Consider the following 26,240-nt stretch of genomic DNA (forward strand, 5'->3'; position numbering starts at 1 on the left):
GTTTCCACAGCAAACTGCGCCCTCTTGTGGCAGGCGGCGTGTAAGCTGGATGCCGAAAGCCCCAGCTGGTAAACAATAGCGTGACGACGTAGCAGCGCGACACAGTTTACCCCGCTAAAATAATCAAACAAAGAAGAAAATCATGACACAGTAAACAAAGAGTGTAGATGGAAGACATGCAGCATTTTGTTTTCTGGGATTGGCATGTAGCTCTTTGATACAAAGTGCAATCAAGCTTTGTTTCAGAGAAGTCTGTGTGCCGCCAGGAGAAATGCAGCCACTGTAGGGGTAAGTGACGATTCTTTTGCCCAATCAGCGGTCTGCATTGTTGTAACTCAACCTTCCAAGAGCGGATAGGTTCAGTCTGGCACCCATTCGAAGGGTCCCAAAAAGTAGGACCGCTCATCTCAGTTATTTGGGGATCTGTACCGGGATAAGTCAGTGAAAATGCAACAAAATGTGCGCCGTACCGAGACGAACCGAGCCAGTCTGGTTAGTGGAAACCCGGCTTAAGTAACAACGACGGCATGGCAGCATGACAAAGTGAACCCTTAATAAATCCAACAAAGAAGTAAAACACTACACAGTAAACAAAGGGCAACGACAGAAGACACCCAGTTAGTTTGTCAAAGTCAACTGGAGGTGTAAACATGGCAGGGTTATGTGTTGTTCTTTATTAACACTGTCCCACAGGAATTAATGATGCTTTCCACCAATCAACAGACTGCAGTGTTTCTACTTCCACCTTCTGGGGTTAGATCAGTATGCCTGGAACCCCAACAGAAGGGCACTAAAGAGTGGGATGGTACAGGTCAGTCATTTGGGGACCTGTCCAGGTTTTAGTCAAAGGAAACGCCCCTAAACGCGTGTCTTACTGAGAGGATAAACCATTATGCTGTAGTGGTGCTCTGAGCTCCAGTTTTCAACACTGCAGGATGAAGATAGAAACAAACTTCTTTACCAACACCGCTCCACAAAGTGACTCTCACACAAAGAAATCAGGATGGCAACTGTTGAGTTGGCAGAAGTGTGCTGATCAGTCTTCCCTCTGTTGGTACGGGTAACTTTGATAGCTCGTATAGAGACATCACTTATCTGATCTTTTTGAAATACCCTGCACAGTTTTCAGTTTGGTGTAGAACAGTCTCAAAATGTAAAACTCATTCTGCTCTTAAAACGTCTCTTCGTGTGTGTTACCCTGATGGAGGGGCGTCAGGGTCACGAGAGGCTTCACCTGGGCAGCATTCACAGAGCGGGAACAGTTACCATGTTATCGTTCTCCTGATCAAAGCCTGAAGAGACATAAATGACAGTCGTCTTCAGGCTGAGCTGTTAGGAAGCAGACAAAGCTCAGCAGTCGGTGTGTATCTGTCAGAGCACACGGCACAGGCCGCAGTCAGCAAACACATGTCAGCATTGTTTACAGCACTATAACACTCGAGCCACTAAAGCTCCATGAGTGAAATAACATGTCTATTATTAGGTTTACTGTACAGTCTGTGTATACTGTCGGAGCTGAGAGGCTCCAGCTGTGCGCGCTCCATTCTTCAGAGCGAAATGAAAGAAGAAACTGAGACACAGAGAGCAATTATTTCATCCACAACAGACGGGAGCTGAGCTGAAGTGGATCCAGAGTTAAATACAGCCCTAATTGGTTCTCACCAAGATGGGAATTTATAACATGCCTAACCCCAGATTACAGTCTTGCCACATGCGGAGCAAACAGCAGGATGAGTTTAACAAACACATTAATGGCCCAATAATGACAAACATCCTGCTTTTGTTGAATTCTTGCTTCTAACGCTCGATGGCTGCAGTCACAGCGATGCTCAGCCTGCAGCCACGAGTGGAGGCAAGATTACAGTCACGATGCATGGGCCTGCATGTGTGTGTGTGTGTACATGTGTGTGTACATGTGTGTGTACATGTGTGTGTACATGTGTGTGTACGTGTTATCTCCCCCTCCTCTAATACCCATATCTCTCAGCGGGGATGTTACTGATGGCGATGTGATGGTCCTTTTTTTCCCATAGCGCCATAAGTCTCTGTATAATGGCCGCTTTGTTCTACGACGTAATCGCATTAATATGAAAGGCAATTGCTCAGGAAAGCAAATCAAATCAGGCCAGATCACATTCAGATGAAAATGAGTTAATCAGAAAAGCTATGTGTTTGCACAAAAAGAAGGGGATTAAAACTGAAAGAGGACATCATGTGCAACTGGCTGCTTCTTTCTAATGCCATTCCAGCTCGGTGCCATCCAGCTGTAAAACACATTCTACACAAACCTTTGGAAGTCTTAATGAGGGGGATTCTTGAATGCCTGAATAAGCTGGAGCGAGGACAGATCCTTTATTACATCCTCGGATGTAGAAAATGTGTTTCCACGAGACGGATGAGATAGTATTTGAAGAACTTGTTAGGATTGATTTGTATTAGAGCTCAGCACTGATCTGTTTTCCTAATCAGCCTGCTCCAACACTATATTACATTACTCCTGCCAAAGCTCCAAACATTTGGTGCCAGGTCTCATCACATGCATGTGTTTGTCTTGATCATAAAACTAGATGAAAGCTGTACCAAGTATTGGAGCATAAAGCAGTATGGAGATACGTGCACGCAGGATGTGAAATCAAGGAATCAAAGGGAGGATAAAAAAAAGCTGCTATCAGAACAAATTCCTCCTGTGTGTAATGATTATGTTACAACACGATCAGCAAGGTCTGATGATGAAGAAGACAACTAACTTTATGTTTGTTTTCCACCCATAGCTAAACTTCAGCTTCTTAACCAGACAGTAACATGTTTCACCATCAGCCCACTGTCAGGGACAACCCGATCACACACATCAAGTCTATTCATTGAAGGAGTTATCCTCACACCCTCTGTCTGTTGACTCTGTCTGTTGACTCTGACTCTGTTGTTTTTTCTTTAGAGACAGGGTCTATGTTTTATTGTTTTTGATTAGTATTAATTATTTTCATTGACATGTGATTTTTGTAAAAGAGAGTCCATTACATTTTCATTGTATTTTTTTTCTCTTTCTTGTTTGTTAAATTTATTATATTTTTTGTTTAATTTGTTTTTTTTAAAAGATCCTGACCTTTTATTATAGTTAAATACTCTTACGAATTAAAGTTTCTTGCTTTTAATATGGTGTACTTACTTTATTATTCCATTTATCATAATTACATCAATAAAAAATGGGGAAAAAAAATCAAATAATATTGACAATAATATCTTTTATCTGCAATAATATTTTGGAAAATTGTCGTCTAGCAAAATTTGTTATCGTGACAATTAAATCATTAATTAAAGTTTATCAGCAATAGCTAAAGCTTTTATTACAAAAGGGTTGAACTCATTTGATTATTTAAAAACTGTAAGGTGTCAGTTTAAAAATCTCAGTGCTCTGTTGCATGTAGACTGTGTGCTCTCACATCCCTCATCTCACACCGCCTGTGTGTACAGTCTGGAATGTATCAGGACCTCCAGACAGCTGGAGAAGGAGTTCCCATGCTTCCCACTCCATTGATAAGTCTCTCTTCATTCATGTTGGGCTGTAAAACCTCAAACCTGTTGACTCCTGGTCTGGCTCCATGTCTGTTTGTTAATGTAGTCAAGATAAATACCATCTGGTTTGGACGTGCTTTGTTTTATTTTGAAAATCAGTGGATGTTTTAAGGTAGTTTCCTTTCACAACTTCCTGTCCCACTCAATCTACTTTTTGTAAATTAATGCATCACAGCTCTGACACAAATATTAGCCTGGCACATCTGATGCAGAGGGCTCTGACCTGTCAGGGCAGGAAGCAGCTGCGGTGCAGCCACAACGCAACCAAGCAGCAACCTCCAGTGTAAAATTATGAGACAATGCGGAAGTGCTAAAATCTGCTGCTTCTCCAGTGTCCTTGAGGCTGGCTCTGGAAGAACAAGAGATCACTGACAAACCAAGCCAAAAAAAGCTGTTTTCATAGCAGAAATAAACATATTCACACCCTGGTTCAAAAAACACGTCCTGTCTGAATCATCAATTTTACTATCAGCACACACTTTCCAGGGGGTTAAATTTTTTCTAACTTGGCAGTTTATAGGATATTAAGGTCATGAGCTCACCCAATCAGAAGCACAGCTCAGCTCACATGACTGATGGGTGCCCTATAGCTGTAATCAAAGCCCCCATCACTTCCAATATGGCTGCTATGGCCGATTTGCTTTAAAAGTCCATTTCAGAAACAGATGGGTGACGATGGGGAGACTAGGTCCATTAATTATAAATTCTATGAACCCAATGGAGTGGATCCAATGTTAGTTACACATTGACTTGAATAGAAAACTACCAGGTCTGTGCTCTGATGGAGCAGAACCACACCAGAGAGGTATGCGGTGTATTTTAGTTATACCAGCTCACTAACACAAGTTACACAATATCATTTCTACTTTTTATTTGGTTTTATTAAAAAGCTTAATTTCTTGTAGTTTGTCAGATATTAACTTCCCAATAGCTCTGACACAGCTGCTACTGCCAGGTTTAAATCATACAACACCTCTGTGGAGTTAGTTTCAAAGGTTCCAAAGATGGGGGACTTATCTGAGACAACAACAACGTAATAATAATAATAATAATAATAATAATAATAATAATAATAATAATTAAAGCTGCAAGCAGCTTTGAACAGGCCCTCGCCCGGTGCTCGCAAGTCGGAGCATGTCCCAGCCGCCACATGAGCAGCAAAATATGGCTCAGCTAAAAGCCAGAGGATTTGGTATGAGGGTTATGGGCAAAACATCTCACGCCTGTAGCTCATAATAGCTGGACAGGCTGCAGTTTTGCGGCCCTGCTTGGTGCTAAAGAGCACTAATGTTAGTGCAACCAGTGATAGAAATGCACTAATGCTGTCACGCTGAACTTGTGTGTGCATTTGGGTCCTGATCCAACTATGCACAAGACAGCTATTAAGGTTTTCATGAAACAGCCAAAATGGTCACGTTTGACGGTCATTTGTGGCCACGCCCATGGACGTGGCAAAAAATTGTTTGTAACTTTTCATTGTCAATGCGTGTATCATACGCAAAGCAAGTTTAGAGTTGATCAGACAAAAAACTTAGGAGTTTTTCAATGTAATGCCTAGGCTAAAAATCATCAAATTCTGACGTTTACGTCCAAATAGCGAACTTCCTGTTCGGAATTGACTATGGTCATGATAGACTTTTTTTGTGGGTCTTGGCATGCTTCTTATGCCTACCAAATTCAGGGCTGTAGCTCAAAGTCGCCTGAGGGGCTACAGTTTTAAGCCCTTAGGGGGCGCTAGATTCATAAATTTTTTGCAGGGTTTGAATTTTGGGGCTATGTCTCCTGTCCTTTTTTCTAAGTGATTTTAATAATAATAATAATAATTATAATAATAATAACACTTTATTTTAATGCGCCTTTCTGGACACTTAAGGTCACTTTACAGTTAAAAAAAAAAATACAATTTAAAAGAGACAATCAGAATAGAAATAATAAAAACCAACAGACAAACAAAGGTAACATACAGTTAAAATGAGTCGGATATTGGAAATTGCAGAAGCAGAAACTTAATGGTGTCATTTTATATCTACTCCTGCAGGGTCCAGAGGGTTAAAGGTATCTGCTCCACTGCTGCTGTTGGCTCTGATCAATGTGTTAGCCTGATTTTTTGCTCCTCTAAATGTTATAATTGAGTTTGTGTAAATAAGAGTATGAATGGAGGAGATGGAGGCTCTGCCTGCCTGTTCTGCCCCCAGCAGCTGCACCCTGCTGTTTGACTGTCACCGTGTCTTCACATGAATAAAAGATCCTGCACTCCAGCTCCAATCCTTTCTGTGCTTTTAAAGACATTTTTGCAACATTAGCTGTTTCATTCAGCTCCTTTTCAATTCAGATGAAAAGCAGTGCAGTTTTACAACCACCTTGTACATTGTCGTGGCTAATGTGTCTCTTTCATTCCTGCTTCCACATCAATAGAGGGCTGATTCTCCATCGGCTGCAGGTTAAGTGCTGTCGAGTGGAGGTGCGGCACGGAAATGATTCCATCCATTACTGCGTTATTAACGACATACGGTGGCAGAATTACATGATGAGCATGTTGGAGCATAATGCATGTGATTAATCAATTCCCAATTCAAACATACGCCCACTTATGCACACACACACACACACACACACACACACACACACACACACACACACACACACACACACACACACACACACACACACACGTACTGATGCATTTGCATACATCATACAAAAAACATGCATTCGAGCTGATCCAAAAGAAGACCTTTTCTGTGGTCATGTTTGCAGAAAACACACACAGACACAGACACAGACACACACACACACACACACACACACACACACACACACAGACACACACACACGCAAAGGGCAGCAATGACTCAGTATAATAGCCATTTGTGAAGAGGACCTCAGAGGATGACATAGCCACACATCATCCACACACGACCTCACAGTCTGATGGAGACTCACAGACGCCTCGATAATCCTGCTGACAGCTGGGTAACGCCCCAACAATCAGACATACATCACTGCTGTGTGCCCAGCTGCCTTATCACCATACTGCCCATCACTGTCGGTGCTACACTTCTTTTGTTCCAGTTATTAAACAAACCTTATCTGAAGTCAGTATCTTAATCCATCTACTCATTGCTAAAATCACTGAAGATGAAAACATCCACCTGTGCTCTTTCTTCTAGATGCACCGTCCCTGCTCAGGCTGTAGACTGATGGTAGGATAAATGACTTAAAGACGTCACCTCGGGCTCTTGTTCTACATCGCTGCTCTGGGTCAGTTCATCTCCTGCTGAGGTGTGCTGATGTGAATTCTGATCATAACATCAAAGTGGAAACAACAGCCTGGCTTCATTAACACAAAGGTATCCTGCAGAGTTAAAGTTGAACAAATAAAGCTACAGCTTGTTTACAATCCCTCTGCTTGCTCAGGATATAATGGTCATGTAAAACTTTGAAACATTATTTGTTTAAACTTTTCAGGAGACTAAAAACTTTACTAAAAAAAATAATCTGGAGATGTTTTGATCATGCTGATCACACAGGCATTAGGAGGTGAAAGAGGAATAGCAACAAAATTAAACCAAGGGGAAAAAAAAAAAAAACAGAGCAAAGCTAAAAAAGGTAAAAGGTTTCTTTATAAAAAATTCAAACAATCAACAACTGAAAACATTTTTTTTTTTTTCAAAAAAAGGAGGCTGAAGGAACAAGCAAAAACTTTATCACTTCACTTTATCAATCCATGGCCATGAGGATCACACACGTTAAAGAAGGAACAACACACACATCTGAAGGCTCTGACTGCCCTCCTGCTTACATCCCCCTCATCCTGACTGACAGTCACCTACAGGTGAGCTCCATCATCTGCTGCAGCATTAAAGGTTCACAGGGGCAGAAACGCTACAACAGCAGTGCCATGTTGTTTTTTAATATATAAGTTTGTCACAACTTTATATTTATTGTCCTTCTTTTATATTTTCTTCTTCTTGTACTTATCTTGGTGCTTTAACAAACCCAGTGCCACTCCCTTGGGGAGCAATAAAGTCTTATCTATTTGTGGACCTCTGGGAGGTTAGTTTTAGTAAAATACATTTGACCAAATTCAAATCTTCTATAAAGAAAATATTGTTTGAAAAATGAATAACCTCTTCAAAAATGAGACATGTTGTAACTCCTTTATTGAATAAAGCTGTCCTTTCAGTGTCTTTGGATTAAAGTTTCAGATTTCAATTAAATTAATCTTCACTCACCATTTTTACTCCTCATGCAAAAAACAATGAACAACAACAACAACAACAAAAACAGTGTTTCCTATAGGCTCACTCCAAGAAGTACAGTTCTCTGCTGTACGGAGTGTGCTGGTCTGTGTTGTGAGCTCACGTGATACTGCGTTGGGGCAGAACTCGGAGTGAGATGCAAAAAGCAGAGGAGAAATGGGAATACACCACCATGTAGAGGCAGAAATAACATCCTGACACATAACATAAGTCTTTTTGGTCTGTTTCATAAAAGAAAAGACTTAAAATTACTGTATTACCCAGGACAACCCTGATTGTAAGATGACCCCTCTCTTTTTGAGACCAGTCTCAAACTCAGATAACCACAATTGACTTTTTTAAAGAAACTGTTTAATTGGAATCTCGAGAAGATTATTAAAATGATTATTAGAGACTGCTCTCTGTTTTTTTTTTTTTTTTTTGTGTTGTTTTTTTTCCGCTTTAAATCCAAACACTAAAATCTGTGTTTAAATGTAATTCTGATGACAGCTCTGGTAATGGTCAGGCCTTTGTTACATTTCTCAATAACAAACTCACACCCTCCAGTCAATCTCTTGGAAACTGTATCTTTGGCTGTATTCAGACCAGAAAAGTCCTTTGGTCCACTTGTTTGGTCCGGACCAAAAGCGGACTTTATTTTTTTCGTTTGGTGCGGTTCGTATTCAGATTGTACTTTTTCAAGTGGACTATATTCTGTAAACACATCCACGTGTGTGACGATCAGTGCTCTCATTGGACAGCACTGACAAAGGCGGCACACAGAATACAGACCCAGAAATGGAGGTAAACATGTGTGTTTGTGCTCTTATTAGAGCTGCAAAATAATTTTCAGTTTCAAGAGCAGCTCCTTCAAAGCAGCTTAACAACACCGTTTACAATTTTGGAAAAGAGAAGACGAATGCGCACAGCAAGGAGACGCTATGCTCTGCGTGTCCTGACCCACAACATGCTAGCAACAGCGTGGCTAAACAGAAGATGGAGGATCAGGTATGAACTAAAGACGGTTAGGTTACGGTGGCTTTATAGGCCCAAAAGGCGCATGTATCCTGTAGTTAGTTTGGATGGACCTTGGTTTGTATTCAGACCTGCACCGGAGAACCACGAACCGCACCAGAGTTTGTTTGGAAGCGGACCAAGACCACCTCAAAAAGTGGGTCTCAGTCCGGTTGTTTGGTCTGCACCAAGGTTTGTCTGCGTCTATTCACACCTGCATGAAAAGTCCGCACCAGCGTGGGAAACCAACCCTGGTCCGTTTAAAGTGGACCAAACAGTCCAGGTCTGAATACGCCTTTTGAGGACTACGATAGGCTTTTCTATTACAATTCCTATTTTTCAGACGTGCAATCTTCGGACATTTCACTTTGTAACTCCATATCATTTGTCTGCCTGACAGTTTAACATCTCTGCTGCATTGACCACCATTAACAACAACATTAAACTCATTCCTCCTCAGTTTTCTGTTAACTCACCAAACGTTTGGTCCACTTTTCTCTGTACAATCACCTCACCCCTCTGTGTCTCATCTTCTGCTCAGAGTCACTGCGTCTCTGCTGTGATTGACGGATGACCATGGCCACGGCAAGTGAGGTCACTGGCTTTACAAAAAGCTGGCGCCCTCTGCTGTTGGGGTCTTGAAGCGATTGTACTTTTACTGTGACCTGGTGCCAGACAGAAAATCAAACTAACTTGACTTACAGGTGGGGCGGGTGCAGGCATTTGTGCAGCTGAATGAAGACTTAGATTTCTTTTTTTTCAGGAACACACTCGTACACTCTTGAAAACAACACTTTGACGACCATGGTCAGTTTTCTCTCACTGTCAGTTTTCTCTGACATCATACTGTTGTCAAGTCACAGCTCTGCATGTCTCTGCTGCATGAATGAACTTCATCTTACCACCAGCATAATAGCTGGATGAACAGCTTGTTGTGAGTTTGAGTTGGTTCATTCTGCACGATCACTGTGTCTCTCCCTTTGCCATCCCTCTGCTGCTGGAGTAGTGAATGGGAACCATAGACTGTATATAGAGAGGACAGCGTGGCTCCGCCATTTATCATTCTACGGTTTTGAAGCCAAAATGCCGTCGTTTCAGGCGCCACCATTGTAGCAGTTTGGGGCCAGATTCTGCACAGTAGAGACGATGAGGGATTCTGGGAGAATCTGAGTGGAGCTGGGTGACAAAAATGATTTTTTTTTTTTTCTTTGGAGAGCCTAATCACTTCCTGACTCTACCTCCCAACATATTTTACAATCCCTGAAAAAAATACACGAGAACGGCATCTGTCAATCATCATTAAATGTCACGTAAAACCTTGTTTTTTAACCTCGTATAACTAATGAAAACGAAACTTTTCAGAAAAAAGAGGACTTGGATACAAGACAGCCAAATGTTATCTTCAGTTCACCACAACAATCGGACGTGAGAAACATTTCTACGAGGTGTAATAATTTTTTAAAGTTTGACCACAGCCCATCTGGAATGACTGGAAAGCCGGATTTTTTAACCTATACTGCAGCCAGTCACCAGGGGGAGCAGTTTTTGTGGAGACCTCACTTCAAGCCGGGCAAGCGGCGTCCATTTTTTTTTTACAGTCTATGATGGGAACACTATGGATAAGCATGGTCCACTGTGAAGAATCAATGCTGTGTGAGCTTTTTGAAGAGGAGACATCAAATGGAAGACAACCTACACGGGCAGCTGTGTAGTTGAGGACCAGTGGTGTCCGCCCACTCCACACTCCCTCCTCTCACCCTGTCTCCTGCTCTATTCCCCGCCCTGGTCTTTCTGAATAAAGGCATGAAAGACAGAAAAATAAATAAAAGATACAAAAGAAGACTAAAAGAAGAAGACAATCCCACTTTTCTGGATAAACTTAAAGGAAACAGCTGATCCAATCTGTGTTGGAGAAATACAGGGAGAAGCCAAATGTTTTCAGACACCACAACCCACTGAGCTTATTTTTAGACTGAAGGTATTAGTCCACAGATAAATCACAGACTGGAGTAAACACTGTGAGTGTATATCAGTGCTTTAAATTCGAGGTGGATAACTGTTACACCTTCGTTCCAAAAGCAGGTGAATCAGGATGTGCCTTTAAAACCCTGTTTACTGCTCGGCTCTGCCATGAAAAGCTGAAGAAGAAGTCAGTGACAGTGTGAAAAACCTAATAGTGGAATCAGCAGACTGTGTGTGTGTGTGTGTGTGTGTGTGTGTGTGTGTGTGTGTGTGTGTGTGTGTGTGTGTGTGTGAGAGAGAGAGAGAGAGAGAGAGACAGTGAGATTCAGAATGTGCCTTCACACCATTACGCGTCGAAATGCTCACAGCGGTATGAAAGAGCTCGTGAGAACAAAACTGAGCAGAGCAAGCAGACACACACTGGCTGGATTCCTCCTCAGACTATTCCAGACACAGAAATCAGATTTCACAGGTTGTGTTCCTGGGGTTTCTCAACGCTCCTTTCTATTTTGGGTTGGGGATGAATCACTGTAATCCACTGATAGACTGTGGAGGAAGCCTGTCACACACAATCAGCTCGGAAACAGGCCGGGAATCCGCTTTTGTGACTGCACTTGTTCCATGCCAGCCATGCATACACACACTCACACACACATGTAAGTCTTATAACACGTGTGACTAAGACATTTATTTTGCAGATTCAAAGGAGCGCTCAAATATCCAAAAGCTGAACCCGAATGTTATTTGTGTAAAAAATGAACTTGAGATTTTGGGACATCGTCATGGTCAGAAACTGAATTTAGAAAATTAAAACTAGACTTAATATGAGCCACATTCACCTGACAGATCTAAAACAAATGTCTTTCTCCAAGACATTACAGACAAAATGGATGCCTGAGCTGAAAAATAAACAATATTTGAAAAATAAACCAACTAGTGCTGTCAGGCGATTAAAAAAATTAATGTAGTTAATTATAGGATTTGTAATTAATTAATCAAATTAATCTAATCTAATTTTAATCTCATATTTGCTTAAGGACCCAAAATAAAGAATTTGAATTCCAGGACATTAAAATTAAATTAAAAGACATTAAAAAACATTTTAAAATAAGGTGGGGATATATAGAACACATTTTTAGGTACCCTGAGGCATAAGGAACACATGAAAAAAGTTTTATGGTTCTATCTTCACAAAATCTACACAGTCCTGCACCTAAGATAAGCTGATTTGATTTTAAGGACGCTTTTTGCTTCTGTTCACATTTTTAATCAATGTGGACTCAATTTTCACTGCAATATGAACTTCTATACTTCTATGAGGTCAGGAGAACCAGGGCTAAAGGCTGAAAACTGTGAGGAACTATGTACAAAACACTTTTTTCAAGTCTTGGATCAAAGAAAAGTGAAGTATTTTCAGTTTAACATGCTCTGAACTCACAAACTGTTGCGCATTGGTGCAGAGTGGCCCCAAGCTGAAACATGACACCAGGAAGATGGAAGGAAATTTTCAAAGAATTCTTTAGATTTAAATACATGACAAATATCGATTATTCCGGGCTTGTTTAATCCAGTAAAGAGTGTAGAATTATCTGTTTTTTACAGAATTTAGCTAAAGGACGTGTGAATAAACAAGATGTTGCAGTGTAATTAATTAATCTAATTAATGCGTTAAAATGACAGCCCTAAAACCAACATTTAGAGCTTCTTACTAACATAAAACTGTCGTGTCTGCTATTCCTGTTTTTCCCCTCTTGTAATTCTCTCTTTACCGATACACACTCCCCTTAAAATTCACCACTGTTTGTGCAGCTCCATCTACATGTGGATAATGTGATGGCTTTTGGACTTTGGCTGGACTCATCAGGTCTCACAACAGAAGCATCATGGAGGAAAAACTCAAACACCGAGCGGACAGCACAACGCGAGCAGCTTGACTCAAAAGAACTTCAGCATCAGTTGTTTGGACACACTTTGGCTTCAATAAGGATGATGTTTTATTTTTTTCCTCTTTTTTAGGAAAAACTTGAATTTTTCATCCACAAAATATTTTTGAGCACAAAAAAAGTTATTTGCAAGACTTCAAACAAAATTTCAATCAAGCAAAAAACAAAAAAAAAATGCTTGTCTTGCGTTTCCTGTACGCTTGCTCAACATGACAGTCTTACAAATAGGGGTGCAGCGGTTAACCGGTTATTCTATTAACCGCGGTTTTAAACGTCACGGTTATATATCTGCAGATGTTCGGCAACAACGGTTATTTCCGCTCACAACAGTCTGTCAGATTACACTCCCATGTGCCGCAAAATGCAGCCGAAACAGTCCCTTTGTCTCTCTCGCGCACGCTTTGTTTCCACACGGCCTATTTAGCGGACGTACCACAGCAGCACACAGATGAGAGACAAGAAGACTAGGAGATATAGAGAGAAATAGTGAAACAGTGTTTGTAAAACAAATCAAGATAGACGGGGACCATTGTTTGTGTCACAGACAATGGAGCTGCAGCCCACGAATCCTAGGAGAAACAAGCTCAGCTAACCATGGTGACTACGTTAGCAAAGAGCTAATGGCAGGCGTCACTGAGCAGGCAGATACACCTGAAACTCAACCCAACAAAAACAACCTCTTTCCACCCAAAAAACGCTTGAGGTCGGCAGTGGGGGAGCATTTTGGCTACAAGAAGGGCGCCCAGGGACTTCTTCAAGATGACGGCTACCCAATTAGCAAAACCTGCCGACGAGAAGTCTCAGCTAAGGGCTCCAATACCTCGAATCTCCAGCAGCATCTGCTTGATCACCAACTTTTTTTCACTCATTTGTGTGCTGTATTTGTTTCAAAAGGCAGCAACTATTAAACAATGTGGGAAAAAAAACAATTAAACATATTTTCAAAGAATGCCAATGTGATTTTTTTATGTCTATAATAATAACCATAAAACCATGTTTTTTTCTCAGACTATAACCGTATACCATAATCTGAAACTGTTGCACCCCTACTTACAAATGCTTCACAAAGTCAACCACCCAGGAGTCTGATACAGCAAATTCAACTTGGCTGTTTCGTATCTAATGGTACTGCAACAAAGACCCCTTTACAACCTACATCATCATAAGGAAGAGACAAATTTTGACTGCAAAAGTGGCGTTGAGCTTCCTCCAGTCAGACGAGTCATCAGTCTTTAAACTCTAAAGTAAAGCTGTTAGCAGCATAAACATGCCTGGTTCCTCTGTGGTTGGTTGTCAGAAACAGTACTATAACCATAACTTTGACCATTAGAGAGCTACCGATGTTTTGAAGCTAATCGTGACCGTGCTAACTGGTGACACTCAGCCAAACGTTTCTGTGATTAACAACTGAGAGTCACCAGTTAACAAGGTCACACTATACACTGAAACACCAGCAACCTTTACAGATTTTAACTATAGCAATGTATGTCAATAATACTGACTTAACAATGCTTGATAAACCATTGTACTCTACAGTATTTCTGAGGTCAGGTTGCATGTGTATGTTGATAAACAAAAGACCCCTCTATGCATGACGTCATGGAAGCTTTTTCCATTCTAGTTGACATGTGATTTCAATCTCAATCTCTGTTCATCAGTGCATGTTCATTTCAGTTACTTGTTTTAAAAATTATACAAATTTTCACAGAATATACTGAGCTCTGAGTAGGATATCTGTACAGTAACAGAAATTAAGACAGAAGCTTCAATAAATCATGATTTTGAGTTTTGCCATAATTGCCAAGCCCTAGCCAATGTAAAAAAAGCTCATCAAGTTTCTTTAGATTAGAATAATTTCTTAATACAGGAAACTAGTACATTATTTTTAATGCCATTGGCTGTTTTTTTTTTTTTTTTGTACTCACCTTTAGGACCACTTCAGGCGTCATTTAGTCTTTTAACTTTTTTTTTTTTTTTTTTTTTTTTTTTGGTGGGGGGGACTTCAGGGTATTCTGGTCAGGTAAATGTGGCTCATATGAAGTCTAGTTAGACTGTTTAGTATCTGCTATTGTACTGATACAGACCCCCCCAAAACTATCAGATATCTGTAACAAAGGGCAGCTCCATGGGCAGATCTATTTATATTAGCTCTAGAGTCTGCAGGATTTTCCTAAAAAAACGAATGGTCAACTTTTACAGAAATAATCCTTCTCAATCGTCTCCTCTGGGCCTATATACATGTGTGTCAGTGTCTGTGTCTGCCTCAACCCCCTCCTCTGCCTGGATGTTGATGTTTTGGTTGTTGTGGGACATTTCTGGTTGGAGAGTCTGCATGGTTACATCAGCCAATCACAGAGAAGCCAGTGCACAAGTGACTTTACGTGCTTATTAGCAAGCGGAAGAAGTTATCCTGAGTAGCTAGGATAGCGGGCGTAGCACAGAGAAAGAAAAACAACCAAAGCGAACCAAAACGCAAGCGATAAAACTTTTTTCTAAAGGAGGGTGAAGCTTGGCTCAACTTTCTCTCACTTTCAGGCACTTGGAGAGCAGCACGGGACGAAGAGCGACACCAGTTAGCTTTCTGCTATCCAGGTATGTGTCAAATAACCCAGTGATTAGCTTGTGCTGACATGCTCAGTCAGGTGGACGGCTCTTGAGTCTCTTCCACGTAGAAACATGATGCTGCAGCTAGCTATGGTTGGATGCAGTGGGTGTGTGCTGCCGCTGGCACTGAGCCAAGAACAAGGAGCCCGGTTTGAATGTTGTACTCATTAACAGGTAATGAAATTTCCTAGAGACCCTATCTTTAAGGAATTAAAAGTCTTAAATCAACAGAGGATCTGTTAATGGTATCAGGACTCAAAAACTTAGATTGGTGCATCCCTACTGATTCATATCATGCAAAAAATACATATCAGCACTGTACCTCACTTGACCCGTTAAATGTGGTCTAACATGGCTGTGTTCACTCTGTCACATTTTCCAAACAGGGCCATAAACGTACAGTTTATCAAGCTCTTGCATTTCTTTACAAACCTGCTTTTTAATCTTGCAGATAGTCCTTGTCTCTTCGATAATCTCCCTTCGGCCTTTCACAGAGTTGCACTTTTTCTTCATACTCCAGTGAGTAATTTTAGCTGGTGTAAAACAGGAGTCAGGAGCATCATGGCACAGCCCCTGCAGCTCTCTCTGTGGGGTGAAGAGGAGGTAGAGGTTTCATTGTCAGGGACCTCAGTGAATAGAGTTTGTTTCTGTCTGAGCGACTCGGAGATGAACAACATTCCCTTGTTGTGCTCGTGCACAGCGATAAGGACTCTGAATCCAGCCTATTACTGTAAGACCAAACACTGCAAAGCAAACAAACAGAGAGTGTGTGTAGAGGAGCTTTAGCACAGAGCTCCATTGATCATCAGCGGTGAGCTGGGGAGACCGAGTGCACTGACAAAACCTGCTGCTCAGGTCTGAACCAGACTCCCAGGGAGGTAATAAAACACGCTCTGTTAGCGTAGAAATGTGAAACTGCTGGTTGGTTTCAAAAAGATAAGACAAGAGAATGTTTTTCATGAGAGGAGTGTTTACCTTTATAGCTGAAACAAATTAAATGATAAGCTGCTGTCCTTGAATCAGGGTATCTGAGTCCTCTCCATGCTGTTAAGATGAACTCTCCATGTGAGTCACATTACCCGACTGCTTTGGACAGTCAGCTTGGTCACTTAACATCCTCACAAACCCTGTTTTACTCAGCTGATGTATTACACAGTTTAAAGAGGGAGTGCGTTTTTTTTGTTTTTTTTAGTCTTTGCTCTGTCCCTCTAGTGCACCAGTTGGAGATTGATAGCTTTGCTTTTTCTCTTGTGTTTAAGCAAACCCTTACTTCGGCCTCTGCCTGAAACCCTTTGTTAAGATGTCATCTTTTTAGAGCTTGGTCTATGCTTGAGGCGTCCACGAGGTCTCTACGGCTTCATGCAGATGAATTATGTCAATTTAAGTAGCTTTGTCCCCCCAAAAAATATTGCTAACAGTGTAAAAACCTTTTTCTTCTCTAGTTCAGTACTGCGGCAGACATGCATTTGAGATTTACCACCCCCTGCAGTTTGGGAACAGACGCCATGTAGATTGTTAGTCAGTATGAAAGCCACACGTTCTCTTGTGCTTTTTCTGTGCATCTCATTTCTGAGCTTAAAGTGATACTCTGGGATGGAACAAGTTGGGTCCTATCACAAGGTTTAGGGCAGAAATTACCCCTACAGCAGTGTTTTTGTGCAGCACAAGCCCAGAGCGCACGCACCAAACACTCCCTCCCTGCTCCTCTGCCGGTTTCCTCTGCACTCAGACGGGGCCAATTTTTACCTGACCAAAAACACAAATAAATGGATTCCCACCGAAAAAATCTGATATCAATCTTCATTCACGCTTTATTTAGAGAATTTTCAGCACGTAACTGGCTCTCATAATCACTCATCTTTATGTTGTTATTGCATAATTCGTTCTGGCAGACTACTTGCGTTTGTTTGTATCTGGCACGCCGCACACGCAGACTGATACACCAAGCGGCAAGCGCCTCGTAGCCAGCTGTGGCTCTGCAGCGGAGGTAGCGCCGTTTTATGACACAATGAGAACTAGAGCCGTATTTAGTGTTTTTGTGTGAAAGTAACGCGCTGAAAATCCTCTACATAAAGCGTGAATGCAGACCTATATCAGATTTTTTTCTGTGGGAGTCCGTTTGTTTGTGTTTTTGGTCAAGTAAAATATGGCCCCGTCTGAGTGCAGAGGAAACCGGCAGAGGAGCAGGGAGGGGGGGTTTGGTGCGTGCGCTCTGAGCTTCTGCTGCACAAAAACACTGCTGTAGGGGTAATTTCTGCTCTAAACCTTGTGATAGGACCCAACTTGTTCCATCCCAGAGGATCACTTTAAGCTCCATGATCCATAAACTTCCTTTCCTCTAAATTGGCCAGCCCTCTTGAGGCCTGTGAGCTACAGGCAGACCTTGGTGTTTGAGGCCCACCCTGGTGAAGGTCTGGTTCTATTTTAAAGAACAGAGAGTTTTGTAGAAGTTTGAAAATCTGCACATGCTTAGACTGAGCATCTGGCATGGTTTCTCTATATCCATAATTAAAATAGGGGAAACCAGAATAGCCCCTCTTTAACTGATTTGCACCAAGCACATGGAAACACAGGACTCGTCATCATTATGTGAGCTTCAGAAGATACTCCATCATCTTTGGGCTCAAAGTGCAACCAGACGAGTGTCACATTTGTCTGATCTCTCCCCACTGATGACTCCAGTAAAGACATGAAGCTCTCAGACACCTTGTTGCAGTGCACACCTTGTTCTTCTCTTTCTAAATGACTCATCGACAGAGGCACACACTCTGTTGTCAGGGGGTGTTGAGTGTATTTCTGGTCTAATTGTAAGTCCTGAATCTTTGAGACATGCTGGCTTTCTCTTTATTCATGAGGGACTCTGTTTCCTGTTCCTGTTAACTTTCATGGGACTGCTCATGTCGTTTTGTTCCATGAGGCAGACAGCTCTTAATATGACGTGGCTTAAAAAAAACAAGTCATTCTGTTGCTTTGAAACCACACCTTTAACAATACATCAGGTCTTATTTATGTGGTCATATATCATCTGATATATGATTAATCTGTGAGCTGCTTGATTCAAACCAGTCCATCTCATACCATCCTCACTCTGTTTACATGACTCTGCAGGTCTTATGCTATAACACAGGTTTTCTGCATGTTAGCTCAGTAACTGCTGTCTCTTTCTTACTGTCTGTTCTAGTTTCATGTGAGCAGTAGATGGCTGTTCATTGTGACTTTTCTCCAGGTTTCTTCCTGCTTAGAGGAAGTTATTCCTGAACGATGTTGCACCAAGGTGGCTCCTGTTGGACACACATCACTAAAGCCCACCAAGTGGTCTGGTATGGATTAGTACAGTTTGATACGGGTCGGATCGGTAAAGCCTGATCCTGTACGCGTTTCCACAGCTAACTGTGCCCTTCTTGGTAGCTAGCTGTTAGCTTGTCAGCTTTGTAATAGCGTGACAGAGTAGCAACACAAAACTGTGCATCCCACTAATAAACCCAACGGAGAAGAAAAATGTGGCACAGTAACAAAGAGCAACGATGGAAGACATTCAGCAATTTGTCTTCTCTGTGATTGGCATGTGGCTTTTTGTTACAAAGAACAATCAAGCTTTGTTTCATAGAAGACCGTGAGCCACCAGGAGAAATGCAGCAGCAGCTGTCGCACAGGAAGTGATGATTCTTTCAACCAATCAACGGACTGCAGAGTTTCTAGCTTCACCTTCTGGAGTCAGATCGGTATGTCTGGTACCCCAACAGACGATACCAAAAAGAGGGATGGTACAAGTCAGTAATTCAGGGACCTGTCCTGGTTTTAGTAAAATGAAAATAAATAAATGAATAAAAAACTTAAAATGGGTGCCGTGCAGGGACGAACTGAACCGTTTGGTGGGAACACGCCATTCGTTCTTTGATAAAGGGGTGTTTATTCAGATAACAAGGATTGGTTGATATTTGTGGTAGTTTGTGTTTTGTAACATACTTGCTCTCTAGTTGTTTCTGACTTCAGCTTGAAGCGCTGGAGCTTTTTCTGTGGGATACCTCATGGCCGAGCTCAAACATAGCTGTCACTTTCTCACTTTGATAAGAAACGGCAGTGATGTCTGACCCTGGGAATAAAGACAGAAGCCAGCGAGGCAGCACAGACCTGCACTGTCCTTTGGTCGCCACTCAGCTGGTGTGTGTATGTGTGAGTGTGTTTGTTTGTGAGCGTGTTTGTGTGTGTGTGTTCGTGCCAGTGTGGAGGTTTCCCAGGGTTGAAGGGCTCCATTGAGACGGGCTCTCCTCTTTTGCTCTCATTGCCATGCAGAGGGGACCAGCTGCCTACACTCGGCCGTGACGGCTGAAATATTTACCACTCTGTTTACCGGGGAGGTCCTGACTGACAGGCCCACCCCTCCCCTCTCGGCTTCTTTTACCTAAAACTCCCCCCTGCTCCTCCTCCCATCACTCCTCTGTCTGAGCTCTTATCAGCCCTGGTTACAGGCGTCTTACGCTGCTTCTGTCGATAATGGACTCTATGAGTGACAGATTTTAATCCTGTCCCATTCTAATGATATTTGCTCTCCCCCCAGTGTGTCACCCGCTATCAAAATGTCACCCAGAGATTTACAAGTGCGTGAGCTGCCAAACAAAGCTTATTTTAGTCTGGGGCTCTAGGGTGCAGGAAAAATCCATATATACGACAAATCAATGAAGGGAAATTTACAGCCCGCACCTGTGGACTGAAGATTGTGAACCGCTTGCATACACACAAAAGACTAAATGATGTGCATGGAGTTTATCTGTGTGCTCATGTGTTCATCCTGCAGTCTGTTACACATGCTTGATGTGCAGCAGCTAACAAAGGGAGAACAAGCTTCGAGAGGATCTGTTACACCATGCAACGAATTAGACCTAACGCCACCAAAAAAAAAAAAAAAACACCAAAAAACCTTAAAGAACACAAGAAGAAAATGGTGCAGACATGCTCCAGGAGACCAAACCACAAACACAAACATTAAAATATACTGCAAACATGCCAACACAACCTACGTCATCAGAGCAGCTTTGAGATTTCACACTTTATGAAGCCATTTTGGTGCTCATAAAGAAGGATTCTGGCTCAGCTTCAGCCTCTTCCAAAGTGCCCAGAGAGGAGTCTGAGAGAGTCAAAACTCCAAAAACCCTTGGGGTAAGGAGAAGCCAACAGGTTTCAGCATGTGGCCTTCATCAGGGTTAGTTCCTGAGGGACAGAGAACTGATGCTTTTATCATCTGTGGTGTTTTGTAGTAAATGACAGTTTGGGCCAGAGGCTGCCAAACTTCTCCAGGACCCCCAAACAAAGCAGTGACCCCCTGCTGTGTGATTCCACTGATGGGTCAAAGTCTGATACAAAACTGAACCTCTGTTCTGGTTAAAGTTTTACAGAAATAGATGTGCTGTTGTAAAGCCCTGCTTCTAGCAAGTGGTCCAGTACGGGTTGGATCAATAAAGCTTGATCCTGTTTGCAAATCAAATAGCAGTGTCAGCTACATAATAGCGTGACGGCATAGCAACCTGACACAGTCTACCCCACTAATAAATGCCCTATGAGACAGGGCAATTGTGTGTTCCCACTTCTGAGATGCGTTGCTGAGGGTAATGACCATGACAGGCTGAAAAGGGTAAAGTTGGTGGACTCACTTCAGCTACTGGGAGAGGAACTGCTGTTAGCATTAGCATAAAACCAGCCTGTGAAACAGGGATGACTGTTGTTTGTTTACAGTCTGTTTCAAGGTGTTTTCCAGCTCCATTCCCTCAGTATTGGAGCGGCTGTGGCTCAGTGGTAGAGTCGTCACCACTCAATCGGAAGGTGGAGGATTCAATCCCAGCTCCTGCAGTCACATGCCCAAGTGTCCTTCAGCAAGAAACTGAACCCCAGAAATTGGTGTGTGAATGGGTTTGACTGTGTTAGTTAGACTGATGGTTCCAACTGTAGCACTTACTACCATCAGTGTGTGAATGTGGTGTGAATGGGTGAGTGAGACTAGCAGTGTAAAGCTCTTTGAGTGGTCTGAGAGACTAGAAAAGTGCAGTAAGTACTGGTCCATTTACCATTTACCATCATTGAAGTGCCAGCCCTCGTCTGCATAACACAAAGCCCATGCTGAAGTGATAAAAACTGCAGATTTCATCTTATCATAACAAGAACAAAGTTAGATTCAGCAGCTTTTCCAATGTCTGTCAACAATGGCTTCAAATCAACCAATCCACCAAGCCTGCAAGGCGTGACCCGGGGTCAAAGAAAACCATCTTAATGCTATGCTCCACCCAGAGATGGTCTAACTTTGACGGTGGCAGCAGCTGAAGGAAGGTGGGATGAGATTATTAACATTTATAATAACTGACAGTCAGATGACATTGAACCTGGAAACTTTTAAAGTGCATGGAGGGAAAATGTGATTTCTGAGAGTGTGGGGGACATGCCCTCCCCTTGTCCTCAGGGGAAATTACACCTTGACTGTTTCCACAGTTCAGAGTGCCAAAAGGCAGATATCAGAGCTCCATAAATCCCCACATGTCCCACTAATAATTACCACACAGTAGCTGAAATGAAAGCTTCTCCCAGGCAGCAGTTTGACTGTAAACCTGACATGACAAAAGATTGTCACACTCTCTTCTTTTATATCTTTTTTCATCTCCTCCTCTCCCTCCTCCATCCTTCTCCCTGCAGCAGCCGTCTATGCTATGTACTCATTTTCTGCGCCTGGGGGGCATTGGTGTGGTTCCTCTGCGCACAAGTGAAAAAACACGGCATGCCTTCAGGGCACAATTACCCGATGCCAGCCACTATTACCGTGGTTCCTCTACAATCATTCCCTGAGGGAAGGAGCCAAGGATCCCACACTGCAGCGCCCTGCCCCCCTGAGTAATGGATTTATGATACCCCCTCTCCATATGGAGCCGTCAGCAGCATATACATAAACAAGTCACACACATATCCTGGGAGCGGTTCACTGCAGCTGTACCTTCATAACTCTGGCCTTGAGCAAATATACGTTCAGAGCCACACACAGATCACTGTGTGTGTGTGTGTGTGTGTGTGTGTGTGTGTGTGTGTGTGTGTGTGTGTGTGTGTGTGTGTGTGTGTGTGTGTGTGTGTGTGTGTGTATGTGTGTGTGTGTGTGTGTGGCATTCACAGTGTGTGTTACTGACAGATAATATTTTCATGTCTGCCTCTGATGAGTCCTTGCTGTATAAAATCAAACAATTTCTTCATTCTGGGGAAACTAGTGTCCCTAAAACTGAGACCTTTCTACCCCCCAGTGTTCCACCTCTGTTACACACAGTTCCTATGACTAAATGAACAGAGCTCAGACTCTTTTTTAGAGACTGCATGATTTTACACACTGTCCCATAACCCTTTGCTTTATTTTTTTTTTATCAGTTTTTTTTTTTATTGCTAACAGAAGTTTAAAGAAAATGGAAAATGTTGATATCTATCTATTTATCTATCTATCTATCTATCTATCTATCTATCTATCTATCTATCTATCTATCTATCTATCTATCTATCTATCTATCTATCTGTCTGTCTATCTGTCTGTCTGTCTGTCTGTCTGTCTGTCTGTCTGTCTGTCTGTCTGTCTGTCTGTCTGTCTGTCTGTCTATCTATCTATCTATCTATCTATCTATCTATCTATCTATCTGTCTGTCTGTCTGTCTGTCTGTCTGTCTGTCTGTCTGTCTGTCTGTCTGTCTATCTATCTATCTATCTATCTATCTATCTATCTATCATTTTGTTCACTTCAACTTTCAGGATAAAGGGGGATGATCTATGGGCTTCTGTTTTGTTGATGTGTGTCTCAGTCAGATATATTTTTGTGAAGGCGTCTTACTAACCTAAACCTGATTTCTGGAATATCTGAACAGAACTCAGCAATCAAAACATGAAACATATTGTCATCACATCACTCCTGTTTTAATATCCCTCATGTTTGTTGATCAGTTTGAAGGTTTAACAGCCCTGTGCTAAAATACAAAACCTGGATCATATCTGCAGCAGAGTATGAGTTTTACTGAGAAGCTTTTTACCATGGACTAACAAACAGTCTGTCAGATATATCAAATACTTCACAAATAAAATATCCAAACATGTCCCCAAGCAATGGGTTGATCTTTATGGAATTAATATCTCTTTCAGAATATCTTATCTTACCCTTTGAGCCAGTTTCAGTATGTAAAGCATAATTGTTCCTTGCTGGTGTTTCCATTATGACTAGAACTGTGCATAACTTGAGTAAATTCTCATTCCACCATGCTCAATTTGCGGTAGAAGAGGGAAGGAGGTCTGAAACCACCAGTAACCATGGATACCCCAAACATTTGAAGAGCTGAACTGTCATTCTGATGGGTGATACTGTTGTTGCAGATGATGATGCCAGTGGACAAAGGTAGAGGGCATTGAAATATTGTAACCTCCGTCTGGACGCTGCACTGATAATGTTGCTGATTCCTGAACACTCGTTTTTATCTTCTGGTCGGTGTCTGCCGTAAACACAACAACTCTAAACATGTAGGAACAAAACTAGGGATGGGTACTGAATCAAGTAATTTTATTGGTACAGACTGAATTCTGTCCAAAGTATCGAGTACCGATTTGTGTAAAATCAAAAGGTACCATGTTTAGGTACCTAAATGCATCCTTATGACTGTAAGAAGGTGGAAGATCAGGTGATTTACTGTGCTGGACATGAACACAACATTGCAAGAGTATGTATTGAAGAATAAATATGTTAAATGGAAAGTAATTGACACTGTATTACTAAACATACTGATATTTTTTACCACATCAACACACAAAAATACCGAAAATTGTTACCGTTGAGTACCGATACCGATTGCCAGGTACCGGGAATTGGTACCGTATAGTTTCAAATGTGAAAGGTACCTATCCCTAAACAAAACACTGAATGAAAACAATCATCTCCAGCTCACCTTCTTTCTCACTCACATACACACCTCCGCCCTTCCCTCATGCTGCTCTCTGACCCACTCACAGTTGTCCTGATGCCTTCACTGACACTCAAAACACCAACATCTACATTGAACACAGAACTATTAGTCGAGCTGTTACAGTATGAACGCCAGAGTCCATATGTGTGGATACATACACACATATGGACTCTTTGTGAAAAAGATTTTTCCGTTGAACTTCTGACATAAACTTCAAACTTTTGAAAAACCACCTCTTGGGAGCGTAAAAACTTTTTTATCTAAATCTGAGAGGTTTTAGAAAATTTTGGTGTTTGGTCTTACAGCCCGAGTTCAAAGAGAGACAGAAAAAAAGAGAACTGAACCTTTAAGCCAAAACAAATGGCTTAACTCTGGCTGGTTTGGAGGAGAAGGATGATCAGGGTGGAGAGAGATGAAGGGAACTCGGACCTTCAATTTTTTTTTAACCTGGAGCTTTCACTGCCCTTCTCATGGTGTGTGTGTGTGTGTGTGTGTGTGTGTGTGTGTGTGTGTGTGTGTGTGTGTGTGTGTGTGTGTGTGTGTGTTTGATTGACTGCAGTGTGCTGGCACTTTTACACACACCCATAAAGCAGGATACACACCAGCACACTGAATTCTGTGTGTGTATTATTGGATATTGAGTGAGAAATGTGAGGCTTGGTGTGTGTGAGTGTGTGTGTGTAGCAGAATAAGTGTGTCCCTGGTGGCTGGCCACACTGTGCACGGACGATTACACACATTGACAACCTGCTTCATCACTGTACAGCCAGCCAGCGGCAGCTACCTGTTCCCATGCCGTCCTCACAGACGCTGGCTTCAGCCCGACTTCCTCCAAACACGGATTCTTCTTCATCTCTGTTTCACTCCCACAGCACGGCCTCACGCCGGAGTAATGAGCTATGATATCTCCATTTAAATAAACGTCTGTTTGTTGCTGTTTTACTGATGGAAATAAAAGTTCAGCTTGTTCATAAAAGTTTGAACATTTGATACCCTGAGAGAGCGCGTCTGAGGTCTTAACAAAGAGAAAGCACTGAGCGAGCAGCTACTGAAGCATGTTGTGTTCCTCATCTCACAGGCAGAAAAAAAAGACACTCTGCTAGTTTGCATGAGCAGCGGCTGAACAGACACTGAAAACAGTGCCAGCTGCCAAAACTCAAAATTCATCAACCAAATATGTAATCTGTTCTCCCAGCACAGACAAAGATTTCAGAGTATCCAGGAAGGGCAGATGGAGGAAGAAACGACTGCAGACGACTTCCAGCACGTTCAGAGTCTTTCTGAGAGAGCAGGGAGGAGAAAGTGTCTGCTGTCAGTTCCCGTCCTCTGCTCTCTCTTTGACCCTCAGTCAGAGAAAACAATGGCTCCGTTTCAAACTGGATCTGAGTTGGCAGCCTGATATATTCTTCGCTTCAGAAAGTCAGAGCCTCTAAACTTCTGCTGGTCAGCTGCCTGAGGAGCTCCGGGACATGGTGTCAGTCAGGGTTAACAGCACGCTGACACTGTGCCAATAAACCCGTCTGAACCTTTACAGTCCAGACTGAGGGCTGCTCTGGAAGCGGACTCTTTCACCTGTAAATACAAAAAGCAGATCTGGCCTTCAGCAGCTGGTGTGTGGGTATTATAACAGAACGACAGTCAGTGGGCTCGCTAACAACACTGCTACTTATAAACATGTGCTAATGAAAAGCAAAGAGCCAGCCAGCTCAGAGGGAGCTGCTTTTAATAAAACTAACTCGGTGACAGAGCCACAGAGGACCAGCTCTGCAGGGCCTTTAGCCTTCTTTGGCTTCTTATTTTGCTTTTCTGGCTCAAACCTCAGCACAACATTTCACCTGAGGATCCATTCTAACCTCTCAGATGTTCAGACCTCTACATATCCATGTGTTGCATAAATCCCTCAATCTGTCTGTTAACGGGTCAAAACGCTTTGTTGTGAAAAT

At 42.2% G+C, this 26,240-nt stretch overlaps 1 protein-coding gene across 12 annotated transcripts in view; it reads right to left on the reverse strand.

Annotated features, from left to right (window-relative positions):
• The window catches only part of adgrb1a (adhesion G protein-coupled receptor B1a), a 224,402-nt gene that overhangs the window by 176,526 nt on the left and 21,636 nt on the right, over nt 1-26,240 (reverse strand). The window contains exon 2 of one of the 12 annotated variants that reach the window (XM_074684027.1): nt 15,770-15,922. The exons of the other annotated variants lie outside the window; for them this stretch is intronic. The gene's annotated coding sequence lies outside the window, so the exon portion shown is untranslated. The remainder of the gene's footprint in view (nt 1-15,769; nt 15,923-26,240) is intronic. 12 annotated transcript variants of the gene reach the window in all.

This window comes from Halichoeres trimaculatus, unplaced genomic scaffold, assembly GCF_033239565.1.
Source record: "Halichoeres trimaculatus isolate MK-OKI-2021-1 unplaced genomic scaffold, fHalTri1.1 fHalTri1_scaffold_12, whole genome shotgun sequence".
NCBI classification, from domain to species: Eukaryota; Metazoa; Chordata; class Actinopteri; order Labriformes; family Labridae; genus Halichoeres; species Halichoeres trimaculatus.